We start from the raw sequence: 16,189 nt of genomic DNA on the forward strand, positions 1-16,189 counted from the left end.
CCTTAATAGTCTCTCACATATTTTTACCAATTTTTAAAAATTCATATGCAAGCACATCATCTTTTAAATCACAAATAAAATCATACAATATATTTACTATTTTAAACTTGTTTTTATTCACCTCAGTGTATGTGGCTATTGCTCCATGCCCTACACATGGGTTTATCTCATTCTTCTAGAGCTGCAAAAGATATTATATAATATAGTATTATAGATATAACCACTACAATGTTGACAGATATGTAGGTAATTTTTATTTAATTTCTTTGCTTTTACAAATAATACTTCAGCAAACATATGGGTTTTTTTTTTTGTTCTTCTATAAGTGTACTTGCAGAATCAATTCCTTGAAGTAGAATTGCTAGATAAAAACACATTTACAATTTTTGAATTATATTGCCACATTATTGACATAAGAAGTTGTAACCATTTATTTTTCACTGACAATTTTTGAGAGGTGAGGATTTTGACAAGCACTGAGACGAGTTCTGTGTGTGACACATCTGCCTTCTAGTTCATGTCTTCAAACTTGGCTAAACAGAGTTCAGTGGCAGCTGGGAGGCTTAGTGATTATCTCGTGGAAAGAAATAATCCTCCTATGGCCTATGTGCTCGGAATAGCAGCTGTGGCTGGGAGGAGCAGCACTGGGATGGGGAGAGAAATAGCTAGGGAAGTACGGCTAGGGAAGTATGCCATCAGTTTAGGACTGGGCCTGAGTTTTCACCAAGACCACTTCCTAAAAGCCTTCCTGACAAGGGTGGGGGCTAAAGAGCAAAACCAGGAGCCATTCCCACAGGCTGTCATAAGAGTGGAGAAGCAGCTACATTAGCACCACGTGCAGCCTCGCTTTCTGCGCACACTCTCCATCTCTGCTCAGATTCTAATCCACGTGTGCATTTACCTTTTCTCCATAGCTCATCCTGGCTTTTAGGGAAGTGCTATTCTCAGTCACCTGTGGCTGCTCATCAGTGGGCAGGAGTTCTCTAGGCTTCCTCTCTATTTTACCACTTAGTTTGTCTCTGCGTGATTAACCCAGAAAATTTGCCCGACATTGACCCAGTCCCCGGATTTGAAGAGACAGTCTCATCCTTGAAACTTTGACTCCTTATTCAATACTTTTATCTTTATAAGTCCTGTTTTCATCTTGAAATAGAAACTGGGAAGTGCCTCTTAATCTACACCTAGATCTCAGCCTTTACGTTGAGGGGTTACTTGAATGTTCTCAGGGTTGCAGTTACACTAGAAGTTTGGTTTGTATTTAGCATTAACATGCTAGGCACTATGGTAGCCCCTGTGGGTGCAAAGATGAATAAAACACAGTTCATGCCTTCAGAAGTGTATACCATGGTGAGGAGGAAGCACTAACAAATGCAAGCCACTCTGAGAAGCATTAGAACAGAAGTATTTAATTAAAAAATTCTATGAAGTCTCAATTCTGGAAATTTATCCTACAGACATACAAAAGGACTTATAGACAAGTTGTTCACTGTAGCATTGCATGTTATGTGAAGAGTTAAGAAACACCCTGTCAACAAGGACATTTTATGAGTCCTATATACTGACATGGAGTGATCTTCGGGATATATTTTATATGAGCAATCAAGCTGCAGAAGACATATGGTGTATGTTGCTTTTTGTGTAAGAAATCTAGGAAATAAAAATATGCATTAATGCTTGTATATACATAAAAACATTGGAAGAGCCCGGAGGAACAAAGGGCAAGTGTTAACCTATAGGGGGCATCAGGGATTAGGGGGGTGGATAGGAAAAGGGAACATAATACAGCTTTTCAATGTATATGTTTTAATGTCATTTTAATTCTTGGGCTACGTGATTGCATTATCTAGTCAAAAATAGCATATTCAAAACTTACATAGTAAAATAAGATTTCCCCCTCTTCAACCTCTGCATTTCCCGAGGTGTTTGGAAGTCCTTGGCTACATTTATCTGGGATAAAGAACATTACAGGGGACTGGACAAGGGAGGCTCCAAACAGGATAAAGAAATTTTCTTAGAGTCCACTGAATTTTTCTTACCACATTCATAAATCCACTATCTCATGGAGATGATTTTGAGCAGAGCTAGGGGAAAGAATAGATATTCTTCACAAAATTCTGAGAGATGGAATTTCTGGGTTTTTGTTTTGTTTTGTTTGAGACAGAGTCTCCTTCTTGTCACCTGGGCTGGAGTACAGTGGTGCTATCTCAGCTCACTGCAACCTCTGCCTGCTGGATTCACGTGATTCTCCTGTCTCAGCCTCCCAAGCAGCTGGGACTACAGGCATGTGCCACCTCACCTGGCTAATTTTTTGTTTTGTTTTGTTTTGGTATTTTTAGTAGAGATGGGGTATTGCCATGTTGGCCAGACTGGTCTCGAACTCCTGACTTCAGATCATCTGCCTGCCTCGGCCTCCCAAAGTGTTGGGATTACAGGCGTGAGCCACAGCACCCAACCTGAAATTTCTTATAAACAGGATACATGTAAGATATGGGAATAATTTCAGATGTTTCATTCTTTTAGCATCCTATAGGCAAGGCTGTGAGAGTGGCCACTTCAGGTTTCCCATGATGATGTGGTAGGAAAGGCATGACTTACCCATACCTTGAGTTGAGCTGCTTAAGTCATGAGGCTGAGCAATGTGAAACTTTTCTTCCTAAAGCTTTAAATAGGCTGGGCATGGTGGCTCGCGCCTATAATTCCAGCACTTTGAGAAGCCAAGGTGGGAGAATCACTTGAGCCCAGGAATTAGAGACCAGCCTGAGCAACAAAGTGAGACCCTGTTTCTATAAGAAATCAAAACATTAGTGGGGCGTGGGGGCATGGGTCTGTAGTTCCAGTTATACGGGAGGTGGAGGCAGGAGGATTGTTTGAGCCCAGGAGGTGGAGTCTGCAGTGAGCCATGACCGGGCCACTGCACTCCAGCCTGGGTAACAGAGCAAGACCCTGTCATACACACACAAAAAGCTTTAAATAAAGGTTTCATGCCGATCAATGAATAAGAGAAATTGGCTGCCTTACCAAGTAAATGCCTCTTTTATTTAACAAAGATGTGTCCCATAAATTTTCTAGAACATCACATTAAAGTGATTTATAGAAAGGTTGTGGGATAGAATTAGATCTTGAGAATTCTCTGGTCTCTTCCATAAAGTGAAATCAGGAAGTTTTGAAAGAAGGTGGTAGAGAATAAATAACTTGTGAGGAAAAATGTTTATGATGATTTCATGATTATAATGTCAGAAGATTGTTAAAGAGTGATATAATCATCACAGGAGCCACACAAGGACATAAAAGGCCCCTGGTGGATGAGGAGGACTTTACTTCCCTGTACATCTCTGCACCAAAGCTCATTACTACTATGACTTCCCTGACTTTCCAGTTCATTTTAGTCCTTTTTGGCCATAAGACTATACCCAGGTGATAAGCTCTGGTTACCCAGGAAGCATGGGGGTAGGTGAGCATGAAGGGGTGATTCCCTGCCTTCCATTCACCAGTTTCTCTCATTGCTTCCCTCATCCCCCACAAATTTCATCTCTCAGCTGGTCTCAAATCAGTCCTGTGACAAGAGTCTGAAAAATCCTAGTGATTTAGGAATGAGGCTTTCAGATATGATAAAGTGACCATATAACATATCTAGCCTACACCTAGTATCAGTTTCTTTTTTGAAGTACTAGTGAGTCATTTTATTTTTATGTGATTATCACACAAATGTGAACATGTTAAGCAAGTTATTGCTAGCAATCAGGACCACTTGTTACATAACATCAGTAAGAGGGACTCAGGTGAGAAACAACTCTGATTATAGGTATTTAGCCCAAATGTACATCAGTTGTAACTCCTTCAATGTATTCTTTTAGCAGCTAACTGAAATACTTTATCAGTGAAAGTCTTGACACAACAGTTACACAAACATACACATAAGAACATGGGGAAATTAAATAAGACTTATAATATACACCTTAACAAAATGATGGCTTAATTTGTACTCCCTTTGTAATTTTAACTAAATATTGTGGTGAGTAGTTCTTACTTTAAATCCTAAGTATATGGGCATTTATTACACACAATATGAAAATACTTCAGGAGGCTTGTGATTAACGCTGTGGTATTCAGGCACAGTTTATAGAGACTTTCAATCAAAGACAAAAGGCCCAAGCAGATGATGAAACACTTAAAAAAGATGTATGTATACAACCAAGGACTTAATTCAGACTTTCTCATTTTAGCTCAGTTCTAGTTCTTGGCTTATCAGGGATGGCCCCAAGGAAGTATTCTCTGAGCCTGGCCCAGGGATGCCCTATGAATTAGCCCCTAGGGTAGGTTGACCAGAAAAAGTACAGGATGTTCAGTTAAATTTAATTCCAGATAAAGAGTAAAACATTTTAAGTATAAATATGTCTCAAATATTGAATGTAACATACTACATTTAAAAGTTAGTTGTTTATTAGAAATTCAAATGTAATTGGACATTTTTTATTTTCATTTTTTCTAAATCTGGCATCCCACGGGTGCTGAAGAACACTCAAATACCTCCTTTCCCCGCCCGCCATGACTGAACTTGGATCTTTCAATCATACAGACACATGCTTAAATTCTTATGTACTCACTCTCTGAGATAAAATGCCTTACAGATTTGAAATCCTCAAATCCAGAATTTCTTTTTTTTTTTTTTTTTTGAGATGGAGTCTCACTCTGTCGCCCAGGCTAGAGTGCAGTGACGTGATCTTGGCTCACTGCAAGCTCTGCCTCCCGGGTTCACACCATTCTCCTGCCTCAGCCTCCGGAGTAGCTGGGACTACAGGCGCCCCCTACCATGTCTGGCTAATTGTTTTTGTATTTTTAGCAGAGACGTGGTTTCACCGTGTTAGCCAGTATGGTCTCCATCTCCTGACCTCGTGATCCGCCTACTTTGGCCTCCCAAAGTGCTGGGATTACAGGCGTGAGCCATCGCGCCCGGACCAAATCCAGAATTTCAATCTAGCTCTATGGTCTAGATCTTTTATTGGATATTGCCTATTACCTAAGCTTGTTCCCTCCCCATATAACATTTTGTTTATACCACATATTTTCAAAGACATTTTTAAATATTTGTTTTTGAAGAGAAACATCAATTGCCTTGCTGCTAAATGTAATACAGAGAACATTTGAACATCTAAGTTTCTTTCTCTCTCTCTCTCCCTGAACTTAAATGTAATTTTGATTTTTCTTTCTTTTTGTTTCAGATGGAGTCTTACTCTGTCACCCAGGCTGGAGTGCAGTGGCACTATCTTGGCTCACTGCAACCTCTGCCTTCCAGGTTCAAGTGATTCTTATGCCTCAGCCTCCTGGGTAGCTGGGATTACAGGTGCATGCAGCTCACCTGGCTAGTTTTTGTATTTTTAGTAGAGACGGGGTTTTGCCATGTTGGCCAGGCCAGTCTTGAACCCCTGACCTCAAGTGATCCACCTACTTTGGCCTCTCAAAGTGCTGGAATTACAGATATGAGCCACTGCGCCTGGCCCAATTTTGATTTTTCAAAAACATGTTCTTACGGTTTGGTGCTTAAATTTTAAAGAGTAGACAGATGTGAAATGAGATAGGAGAGTGCTTTTCAGACTAAGTTTGTACCTCTAGATTGGTCTCTTGGAACTGTGGTAAAGGTAGCTACTCAAAGGTTTAATTTAAGATTTTCTCAGTTAAACCAAATGCCACTACTACTAAAATACAGGAACTAAAGAAAAGGAACAGCAATTTGGTAGGATAAAGAATAAAAACTGTAGAGTTAGCAGATTTGAGATCAAGTCCTAGCTCTGTACCAGAAGTAGCTGTAAGATCCTAGGCAAGTCATTTAGCCTCTGTGACTTGCCAGTTTCCTCCTCAATACAACAGGGATAGTAGGGCCACCCAAAAGATACATACTATTTGTAGAAATGATTTGTAAACTTCAAGTCCAATCCAGATGCTTGCAGTGGTGATGATGAAGATGATGGTCAAGACATAAACATTACACAAGTCAATTATTAAAGAGATTTAAATTTTGACTCTCAATTTTTTTACTACCTACTTGGTTCACAAGAACTATATATATAAGAGTATTGTTCTTGTATGGGTTGAGAAAAGAAAAAAGACACCAAAAACCAACCCAATTTCACGTACTTTTAGAAAACAGCTAACTAAAAGGTTGTGTGTCTAAAAATGGGATGTTTAGAGTAAAATATTTAGGATCACATTGAAATCATGGATAACAGAGAAGAACACTGAGGAACATTTTGTTTAAAGCCATTTACTTTTATTTTTGGGTCAATACTCATTCGATACTCAGCCTATTTATTTTATAAAAAGCATTAGCAAGATCTTTTCAGACTCATTTATTATTATTACTGCCATAATCAGCTTGGAGTTTTCAGTGCATAGTGAAGGCTTTGAGGAGATGTTGAGTGTATCTATTTGTTCAGTGATAATAGAGAGGATGGAGCAAGAGAAGAGGTGGGCTGTATGCCCTAGGGTTCCTTTTTGGCACTTGTGTCCTATGCTCAAGGAGAAGGGTGGAGGGAGCTCCCAGGCCAGCTCTGGTGAAGACTGTGGGGGTGCTGAGCTATCTGAGCACTGGGTGCCAACTCTGATTGGAGAGTATTTATCCTTGTTGAATTTTACTTCAGGCTTTATTATGACCAACACATACATGTTACAGAAAACTAGTGAATATAGATAAGCAAACAAAGAGAACTTAACAGTCACCCCTAACTCTTCCCTGCCCAGAGGTTTGGAATGCTTGTGAGATGCTAGTTTGTGTTGCACTGTATCCCCACGTGAGTTGTGAGCTCTGTGAGGGAACAGAGTTCATCCTGCTCTGTCAGAATCCCCAAAGAGGCCTATTATGGTGGTCTGCATGGAGGTGTTACTCAACACACTCATTTTAACCAAGTCATCTATGTTGGCACTAAAAGTCTTTGTCACCAAATCCTGAGCTCCATCCTTTACAGGGTCTCGAATTGCTTCTCTTTCACTTCCACTTCCCACACTTGGTCATAAAAGTAAGGGAGTTGGGGTTCCAGCACTACATTAAAAGTGTCTACCTTTAGAACTCAGGATCATCTGAGGGACTGAGTGGAGAGGGATCAAGTGGGATAAGTCTGGCCCAGTCATCAAACTTTACTTGTTGGAGTGGAGCAGTTACCCTAAGTACCTCAGGTTGTTTGCCTTTGCTCCAGGTGCAGATTTCCATGGACTCAGTTCTGGATCCTGGGACAAAGAGTGGATGGTACATAAAAATCAGAAGACACATCTTCACCCAAGCCTCTGAGGCTTTGGCAAGGCAGGCAATATTGCTTTGGAAATAACTCGATGGAGAGAATAAATAGAAGGAGGCATTCTTCTCCACTGCACCATAAATCACTGAGCAGCATTGGCCCATCTGTGCTCTGGGGTATTGGTGGCAGCACCAGTAGAACATGCAGTGGTGGTGGCCAGCAGAGGGGCAAGTGGCCTGGTGCTATACAGGATGTAGTGGTTTCCAGAGAGGCACAGACATGATAGAGCCCTGAAGTGCAGTGGGATCTAGAAGTATTCCGGTTTACAGTAGATGTGGTTGTACCTGTAGGACACAGTGGTAATCAACAGAGAAAAACAAAAGCGTAAGAGTGGCATCTTTCCCAAGAATTATAACCAAGTACTTGCAAGACACAACCCAAGACATGTGCGTTGCATGTGTGTGTCTGTGTGTGTGCGGAGAAGGGCAAAAACTCTAGAGAGGGCTCCATTGCAGACATCTGACCTGACTTCCTCTTTCCTAAAACCAGCCCTAAAAAGTGTTACTAAAGTAATAAAATGGTTGTCCTTTCCAGTCATTTGACTAAACTATTTTTGAACTCACAGCCTTCCTTTGGTGTCCTATAATACTTGAATTGGATTAAGGAATCTCTGACTCTCTCCCCAGAATTTCTGGGTTAATAATATTGACCTTGTAGGGTTGTTAGGAGGATTAAACAGTGTAATACTTGTTAAGAGCTCAGCACAGTGCCAGGCACATAATAAGCACTTTTCAGTATTAACTCTAATATGACTGCTGCCTCAGTTCACCTCCCAGACAGGTCTCATTTTCTGCTTAGTGTGCTGTGAGAGAGACTTAAGCTTAAATTGTGACTCACCATTAATGTCCTTGGACATATTACTTAATTTCTGGGTAATCTGAATTAATCCTACAAATATGGAGCCCACTGTGTGCCAAGCATTGTGCCAAGTACTACAGACCCATGTATAAACAGCTCAAACATGCCCCTGCCTACAAAGCGTGCAATGTCTAGGAGGCAGGGGAGGCAACGAAATGAGCAATTTTAATACAGAGCTGCAAGGAAATCAGATGTGCATATGCCCACTCATCCAACTTGTGTTGGACCAATAGTTAATAGACTCATCCAAAAAGTCAGTAAAGTGGAGAGTCATTAAAAATGTTATCTACATGCCTTAAATGTTCTATTTCAATTTAAAGAGAGTAGAGGTTGTTAGGAGATGGGAGCAGGTGAATGTGGAGTGGTTACTCAAGAGTACAGGGCGTTTTTCTGGGGTGATGAACAAGTTTTGAAACTAGACAGAGTTGGTAGTGGCACAGCATCATGGCTGCACTAAATGCCATTGACTTGTATATTTTCAAATGGTTAATTGTATGCTATATAAATTTCACTTCAATAAAATATAAACGTATATTATTTTGCCAATTTTTTGATGCAAGGCTAAGGACTTTTCCTTAAATATATGTCCAGTAATTGAAGTCCCGGTCATCTTTCTGATATAAACCACATCCGTAATATATACACATGTTTTATTTCTATTTTAATTTCTTTAAATTGGATACTGACAAATCTATGTCAGAGTAGAATCTGTTTAGATGTTTAATGATTTCTTTCCATTTCCAATTTTATATCCATGAGAGTAACTTTTAGAAGTTTACATTTATGTCTTTGTACATTATAGAAACAACTTTCTGTACTTATATTTTATGAATTTACATAAGATTTCCTCAAATAACATAGCTATAACCATAGTAAAACTATTATAAAATAATTTAGACCAAACACATCTGACTCTTGGTAGGCATACAATGCAATTCAACTGGTGAGAGCAGTAGTAAGATGAGTGTATAGACAGCAGCTTATCAGCTTTGAGCATTGGGGAGGGCAGGGCAGTAGTCAGTGTGCTTTACAAACGAAATTACATGTATCAAGTAAGCTGGTTAAATAGAGGCCACTTTAAGAGCATTTGTAATACAGTGGATGTCCAGAAGAAGGATGCTTAACCTGGACTGGGGATTGAGGAACGTCTTTCCAAGGGAAGTGACATAAGTTGAGATCTAAAGGTGTGGAAGGACTTAGCCAGAAGAAAAGTCAGAAGAACTGTTTCAAGCACTGGAAACAACCAGAGAGAGAAGAGAGGAGCATTGGAGTAACAGCAAGAAGTATTGCTGGAGTGTGGCGTGCAGAAGGGGATGTGTTGAAGATGAAACTTGGAGAGGATCGTGTTAACCATGTTAAGAAGTTTAGACTTCATTTTAGGGACAGTGGAAAGCCATGGAAAATTTTTAAGTAGAGGACTGACAAAATCAGACTTGTGTTTTAGAAAGATCCCCTGGACTGCATTCCAGGGACCAGAATAGAGATGGTGGTAGGGCAGTGGAAGCGTGAAGGGTAGGGAAGTCCAGTGACGGGGCTACCAAGGGAGTGGTGAAATGAGCCTAGTACTATAGGGATAGAGAAGAGTACACATCAGCTCTGAGAGGCAGGTAGGGGGTAGACTGTATAGGGGTTTAGTGGCCGAGTGTATTTGGGGGTGAAGGAAAGAAGGAAGACCAGCTTTGGTGATGGTGTCATTTGCTGAAATAGAGAACATGGAACAAGAGTAGCTTTGGAAAGATGAGGTAAACTTAGAATATATTGAATTTGAGGTCTAATGAAGCTGTGGGATGTCCATTAAGTAGCTAGACATATAACTCTAAAACTGGATCTCAGCGGTTAAAGGGGCCAAAAAGTCATATAAGGTAAGGAATGGAAAGGATGCAATGAATTTTATCAATGAGGAGGTCCCTGGTAACATTGGTGAAAGCAGCTTTAGAAAGCAGGTAGGCACATGAGCTCAATGGTAATGGGCTAGGGAGCGTGTGGGCATGAGGAAATGACCATGGGTACTTAATCATTTAGAGAATTTGGGATTTGAAGGGGAGGACGGAGTAGGGGAATTTCCAGAATAGCTGAAAGAAGAGTAGGGGATGAAGAACGTATTTAAGCATTACTAAGATGAGTCAGTAGAAAGGTAAAGGCTGCAAACGTAAGGGAGGAAATAATGAAGGGGTTAAACACAGAAACCCACACTTAGTATGGAACGCTGTTGTAAGGGGATAAGTGAGTAAGCCCATGTAAAGCATTATGCTTTGCCGGGCACAGTGGCCCACGTCTGTAATCCCAACACTTTGGGAGGCCGAGGCAGGCAGATAGCTTGCGCTCAGGAGTTCAAGACCAGCCCGGGCAACATGACAAAACCCTGTCTCTGCAAAAAACACTAAAATTAGCTGGGCATGGTGGTTCACGCCTGTAGTCACAGCTACTTGGGAGGCTGAGGCATGGGAATCCCTTGAGCCCAGGAGGTTGAGGCTGCAGTGAGTGGTGACTGCGCCATTGTTCGTTCCTTTCATTCTCTATATTCTCTATGCACTGCCCATCCCCCATTTTGTTTCATCTGTGCCCTGATATAGTTACTCTGGCCTGTGCCTTTTTGGCTGCATACCTGTGGTTTTGGATAGTTACCCATGCAATTCTGGATGGACATCTAGGTTTAGAAACTAGTAGAGATTGGTCTAATGACTTGCCTGTCCCCTCTTCCCATATATGGCCTCAGCAAATCCCATTTCTCAAATGTGTACTCTCATTTTCACTGTCATGTTTAGCTGCTCAGCAGAGGTGATGGGCTACTAATCACACCTGAGTCATCTCATGTACTCTTTCAGACTTCAAACTACCTTAGCTTTCCAGTTTTTCAACTAAGCTAAGATGGGAGGTTTCTGTTCATTGTGGAAAGAGGCTCTTTTCTCCTCATAGACGTATTCCAATGTTTATCTTTAATTATTAACAAGAATTATTAAATGCTTAGTTCATTGCTTGCACACGGTATTCAAAAAACTGAATTTTCCTTTCCTGAGTTCTGTTTGACACATTTCATTTCCTCATTGCTCACCTCTTAGCCATTTTTCTGCCATACAGGCCCTCCTCCTCATGCCCTCTTTTTTTTTTTTCTTAGCATTTCAATATGTTTCTTTCCAATTATTTCTATGCTTTGGAAAAATATAATTGAAAAATTACTGCATGTCCTTTTTTCACTTGCTATTTTAACATAACTATTTTCCTGTTAAAATTATTAACTATAATTTTGATAACTGCTAGATATAGCAGCTATACCAAGCTTCATCTGGCCATTTTCCTATAATCAAACATTTAGGTGCTCATGTGTTTACACATACATTTTTGTTCACATTGTTTATTATTTCCCTACCTGAGGCTTCTAGAAGTGGGATTACAATGGTAAGCATTTTAAGAGGAATACAAAAGCTAGTTTCATATTAAGAACTGATACCACATTAAGAAGTGATACTGCTGTTTTCTCACCAGCAGACTACTAACTTTTCAAGTCCCATTGATATTACAGCAAAAAAGAATGGCTTTACGAATCTCATTCATTTTATAAGTAGCATCATCTTCATTTTAAAAATATAAGTCATCTAATTGTTTGCAGTGTTATACACTGTTCAGAGAACTACATAGCTCTGATTCCTTCATTCCAAAAGTGTACATTCCAAGGAAGATACACTGATGTGAAGATTCACCAAATGCAGACAAGAACTATTAAAAGTACCCCATGGATGGACCTCCAAATGAGTGTAGGGTAATTGCGCTTAAAATATTAGGACCAAAGTACATTTATTTTATAGATGGAGGAGGGGAGGAGATGAGTGGGGACCAGCTGAGACATCCAGTCTTCACCTGGACATATGGAAAGAACAAATGTGTGGTCTGCTCATTCCCTCCGAAGGTCTCTGTTGTTATATATTTCCTCCTCTCTTCCAGAGCATAATAACCAATGACTGTTCTCAGAAAGGTACTGTGACCACCACTTGCTTGGCTCTCCAACCTCCTCCCCCATTTCCCTCTTGATTCCTCTTTGCCATATCACCTTCTGTCCCCTAGCCTTGCCTCAGGTCCCTGACGAATCCTGCCCTTAATCTGTGGGGGTGGTAGATGGCACTGGTTTGAAGAGCTTACTGGATCTCCCTCAGTGTGTCAGCCTGGAGTTGTGTTTGAAAACCACAGGCCCTGACTGTGGCTGTCAGACCTCCCAGACACCACCTGCTGCTGCCCGTCATCATCTTCAGGTGCTGGGCTCCCCTGTGGGCCTCCTCCTCCCGCCTCTGCTGCAGCGGTCCCATGGGTGTCCGCCCTCTCTGACACCACAAGAGAAGCCATCTAGATTCCAGGAACAAAGTCATCTTTATTTGCCTCCTTCCCACTGAAGGTAAAAGCAACATTTAATAACCACAACAAATACTTAGTGAGTGCTTACTATTATTCATTTAATTGTTGGCCCTTCCACCCCTGGCCATGATGAGAGATATGCCATAACTTACTCCTAAAGAGACCTGAGGACACACGTGCACAAACATATTGGGTATATCATCACTGGCATCAAAACTGATTTTCCCTGTCTACCCAGAACAGGCCCAAGGGAGAGGGAAAACTGGATACCCACCTGTGTCGCTGTTTGTGTGCCAAGTCCAGGAACAGTCCATACAGCCCTGAGGCATCCCACGACGCTGTCACAAAGAAGTTCATCCGAGGCCGAGGTGTTGTCACCAGAATGTTCATTAAAGTAGGAACGCTGACTTTGTTCTTGGGCAGATTCTCTTCCTGTGGAGTATCCAGCCTGTTTGCCTAGTTTCCTTGTTCTTCTGGGGTCTGATCTCTATCTGTTTTACTGCATTCCAGCTACCAAAGTGGTATAAGTAAAATTGAAAGAATTCTAAATAGCTTTTCCCCCCATGTTAGCTGCCTCACGTTAATGTGGTCTTATGGTCTGCAAGTAAGTGTTTTGATGATTTGGCGACTGCAGTTATCCATACTAGCTCTCCTACCACTGACTACTGACAGCTAATTATTATCGAATACCCATCCACCCAGGGTGAGTTATAAGTTATACCAGGTGTTTTGCTTAACAATACTAATGCAATTAACTTTACTGTTTACTCTCTCATCTTAAAGTAATCAGCTGGTAAAATAAGATGGATTGGATAGGTACTTGAATTTTTTTGTTTGTGAGGCTTTTCCCCTATTCATATTAAATTTAAACTGTTTTTCAAATTTATTTTACTATTCATGTTTCCTGTGCATGAATCGTATAATCATGTCCTTTGCCCATTTATCCGTTGGGAATATTATTAGTGTTCACATGTATGTTTGAATAACTTTTCATATACTTGGTGCTGATAATTCTATTTTTCATGTGTGTTGATTTTTTTGGTTTTTATTGTTAGTTATTTCCATTACTTAGAAGTTAAAAATTTATGTAATTATATTTGACCATTTTATTTCATTTCTAATTTCTCCATTTGCTCCAATTGTAAGAAAATTATCACTTTAAAGTGAGACTAAAAGCCCTATATATTCTTTTAGGTCTCTATTTCCCACCATCCCTGAGATTTTACTCTGACATTCTCTGGGCCTTACAGCCCAGGCCCCATAATTATTCAACACATTATTTTCACAAAGGTTAGATGCTTGTGTTATGACTTCAACTGAGCAGTCACCTTAGAGTACTACTACCTACCTATTTATCCTGTCTTTACAACTATTTGTCATGTTTTTTGTTGTCCAAGGGGCTTAGAACATTCACACCCAACTTCAATCATTCACCTACTCATTTACTTATTCATTCACTCACACTTTCATTTATTCATTCATTTACTATATTTGGCACACAAACTCTAGGATGACCACCAGGGATCCTTACTTCCTGGTGTGTTCACTCTTGTGTGTAGGCAGGACCTGGGACTTGCTTCTAACCAACAGAATATGGCAAAAGTGGTGGGATGTTCTTCCTGTGATCGTGTTACATAATATAAGACGCTGTCTTGCTAGTAGATTCACTCTAGATGCTCTCCTTGTTGGCTTGATGAAGTAAGCAGTCATGTTAAGGAAGCTCTCATGGTGAGGAACCTTGGGCAAACTCCAGCCAGCAGTCAGAAAGAAGTCTGGATCCTTGGTCTTAGAGCAGCATGGAAATGAATTCTGCCAATAACCTGAGTGAGCTTAAAAAGGGGTTTCTTCCTCAGTCAATTCTCCAGATGAGAACACTGTCCAGGTGTCACCTTGATTACAGTGTTGTGAGACTCTAAGCAGATGGCCCATCTAAGCCATGCCCTTACCTAGAAACTGTAAGATAATAAGCAGTTGTTGTTTTGAGCCACAAAGTGTACAGTAATTTGTTATGCAGAAATAGAAAACAAATACATGGTGCTGTGCTAATGATCATACGCATGATCTCTTAGTGCGTCAAGTAACGGTCTTAAGCCTGATACTAATATTATCTTCATTTACAGATGGAGAAACTGAGGCCCAGAAATTGATCTCCAGAATGCTTTGCTCTTAGCCACTATACTATTATGGCATATTTTATCTTTATGTATTGCATTATTTCATGGATTCAAGTTTATCAATGTCCTTTGACAAGTTTAAAAATCTGTCTGCTCACATGCACATGTATGTTCATTGCGGCACTATTCACAATAGCAAAGACTTGGAATCAACCCAAATGTCCATCAGTGACAGACTGGATTAAGAAAATGTGGCACATACATACCATGGAATACTATGCAGCCATAAAAAAGGATGAGTTTGTGTCCTTTGTAGGGACATGGATGTAGCTGGAAACCATCATTCTCAGCAAACTATTGCAAGAACAGAAAACCAAACATCGCATGCTCTCACTCATAGGTGGGAACTGAACAATGAGATCACTTGGACTCGGGAAGGGGAACATCACACACCGGGGCCTATTATGGGGAGGGGGGAGGGAGGAGGGATTGCATTGGGAGTTATACCTGATGTAAAGGACGAGTTGATGGGTGCTGATGAGTTGATGGGTGCAGCACACCAACATGGCACAAATATACATATGTAACAAACCTGCATGTTATGCACATGTACCCTAGAACTTAAAGTATGATAATAATTAAAAAATAAAAATAAAAATAAAAATCTGTCTGCTAAAGCCTATCAAAAACATTAAGGAAAAATCCCACTTGGCACATCTCCCAAACAAGGTAGATGTTTTTATAGGTTCAACTCTATAAAGACATTTCATGTAACTGTTTTGTGCTGTACTTATACCATACATCTTGTAGAAATAATATTAGATTCATGAATAGGAAATATTTTTATTAAAAGTGATGGACTGGCTGGGAGTGGTGGCTCACGCCTGCAATCCCAGCACTATGGTAGGCTGAGGGGGGTGGATCACGAAGTCAGGAGTTCGAGACCAGCCTGACCAACATGGTGAAACCCTGTCTCTACTAAAAATACAAAAAATTAGCTGGATGTGGTGGTGCAGACCTGTAATCCCAGCTACTCAGGAGGCTGAGGCAAGAGAATTGCTCAAACCTGGGAGACAGAGGTTGCAGTGAGCCGAGATGTTGCCACTGCTGTACTCCAGCCTGGATGACAGAGAGAGGCTCCGTCTCAAAAAAAAAAAAAAAAAAAAAAAAAAAAAAAAAAAAGTGACGGATTATGAACTATTTAGAAGAAAGAATAATCATGGCAGACATGAGTCCTAAATGCTTTGAATTTATCTGGAATTAGAACGTTCAGAAAAACATTAGTTAAAATGTGCTGCTGCTTGGATTCTGTCTTTAACTTTGCTGTAAGACTAAAACATTTAATCTGTGTCTTACTGTTAACATTTCTGATCAGGTATAGGGAAACACATAATATAGAGAGATTTAGAAACACTTTTTTTTGTTTTAACTGCTAAAGTCCTATTTGGTTCATTGTTCTGAGGAGTTAAGGTGGAATTGTGATCCCAGTACCATGTCTTCTAATAAAAGTCATTTTTGCTCTGCATTTATCAGATGTTAATTATTCATACTGCATGACTGAGGATTTTGGAGGCAGAGAGAGATTCA

The 16,189-nt window shown here is 40.3% G+C and overlaps 1 long non-coding RNA gene and 1 other non-coding gene across 3 annotated transcripts in view; both read left to right on the forward strand.

Annotated features, from left to right (window-relative positions):
- LOC104663940 overlaps positions 1 to 5,251 on the forward strand; it is a 28,954-nt gene extending 23,703 nt beyond the window's left edge. The window contains exon 3 of the transcript XR_004057493.1: positions 5,220 to 5,251. This is a non-coding gene — a transcript (uncharacterized LOC104663940). The remainder of the gene's footprint in view (positions 1 to 5,219) is intronic.
- A 52-nt stretch (positions 5,252 to 5,303) lies between these two features.
- Positions 5,304 to 14,820, forward strand: LOC115897717. 2 transcript variants are annotated; one of them, XR_004057495.1, is made up of 4 exons: positions 5,304 to 5,341; positions 12,084 to 12,528; positions 12,727 to 12,882; positions 14,609 to 14,820. It is a non-coding gene; the product is annotated as an uncharacterized LOC115897717 (long non-coding RNA). The 2 variants fall into 2 exon arrangements; XR_004057494.1 differs by lacking the exon at positions 5,304 to 5,341 and having other exon boundaries at positions 10,578 to 12,528.
- The last annotated feature ends 1,369 nt before the right edge of the window (positions 14,821 to 16,189 follow it).

The sequence above is a fragment of the Rhinopithecus roxellana genome, chromosome 5 (genome assembly GCF_007565055.1).
Source record: "Rhinopithecus roxellana isolate Shanxi Qingling chromosome 5, ASM756505v1, whole genome shotgun sequence".
NCBI lineage: Eukaryota > Metazoa > Chordata > Mammalia > Primates > Cercopithecidae > Rhinopithecus > Rhinopithecus roxellana.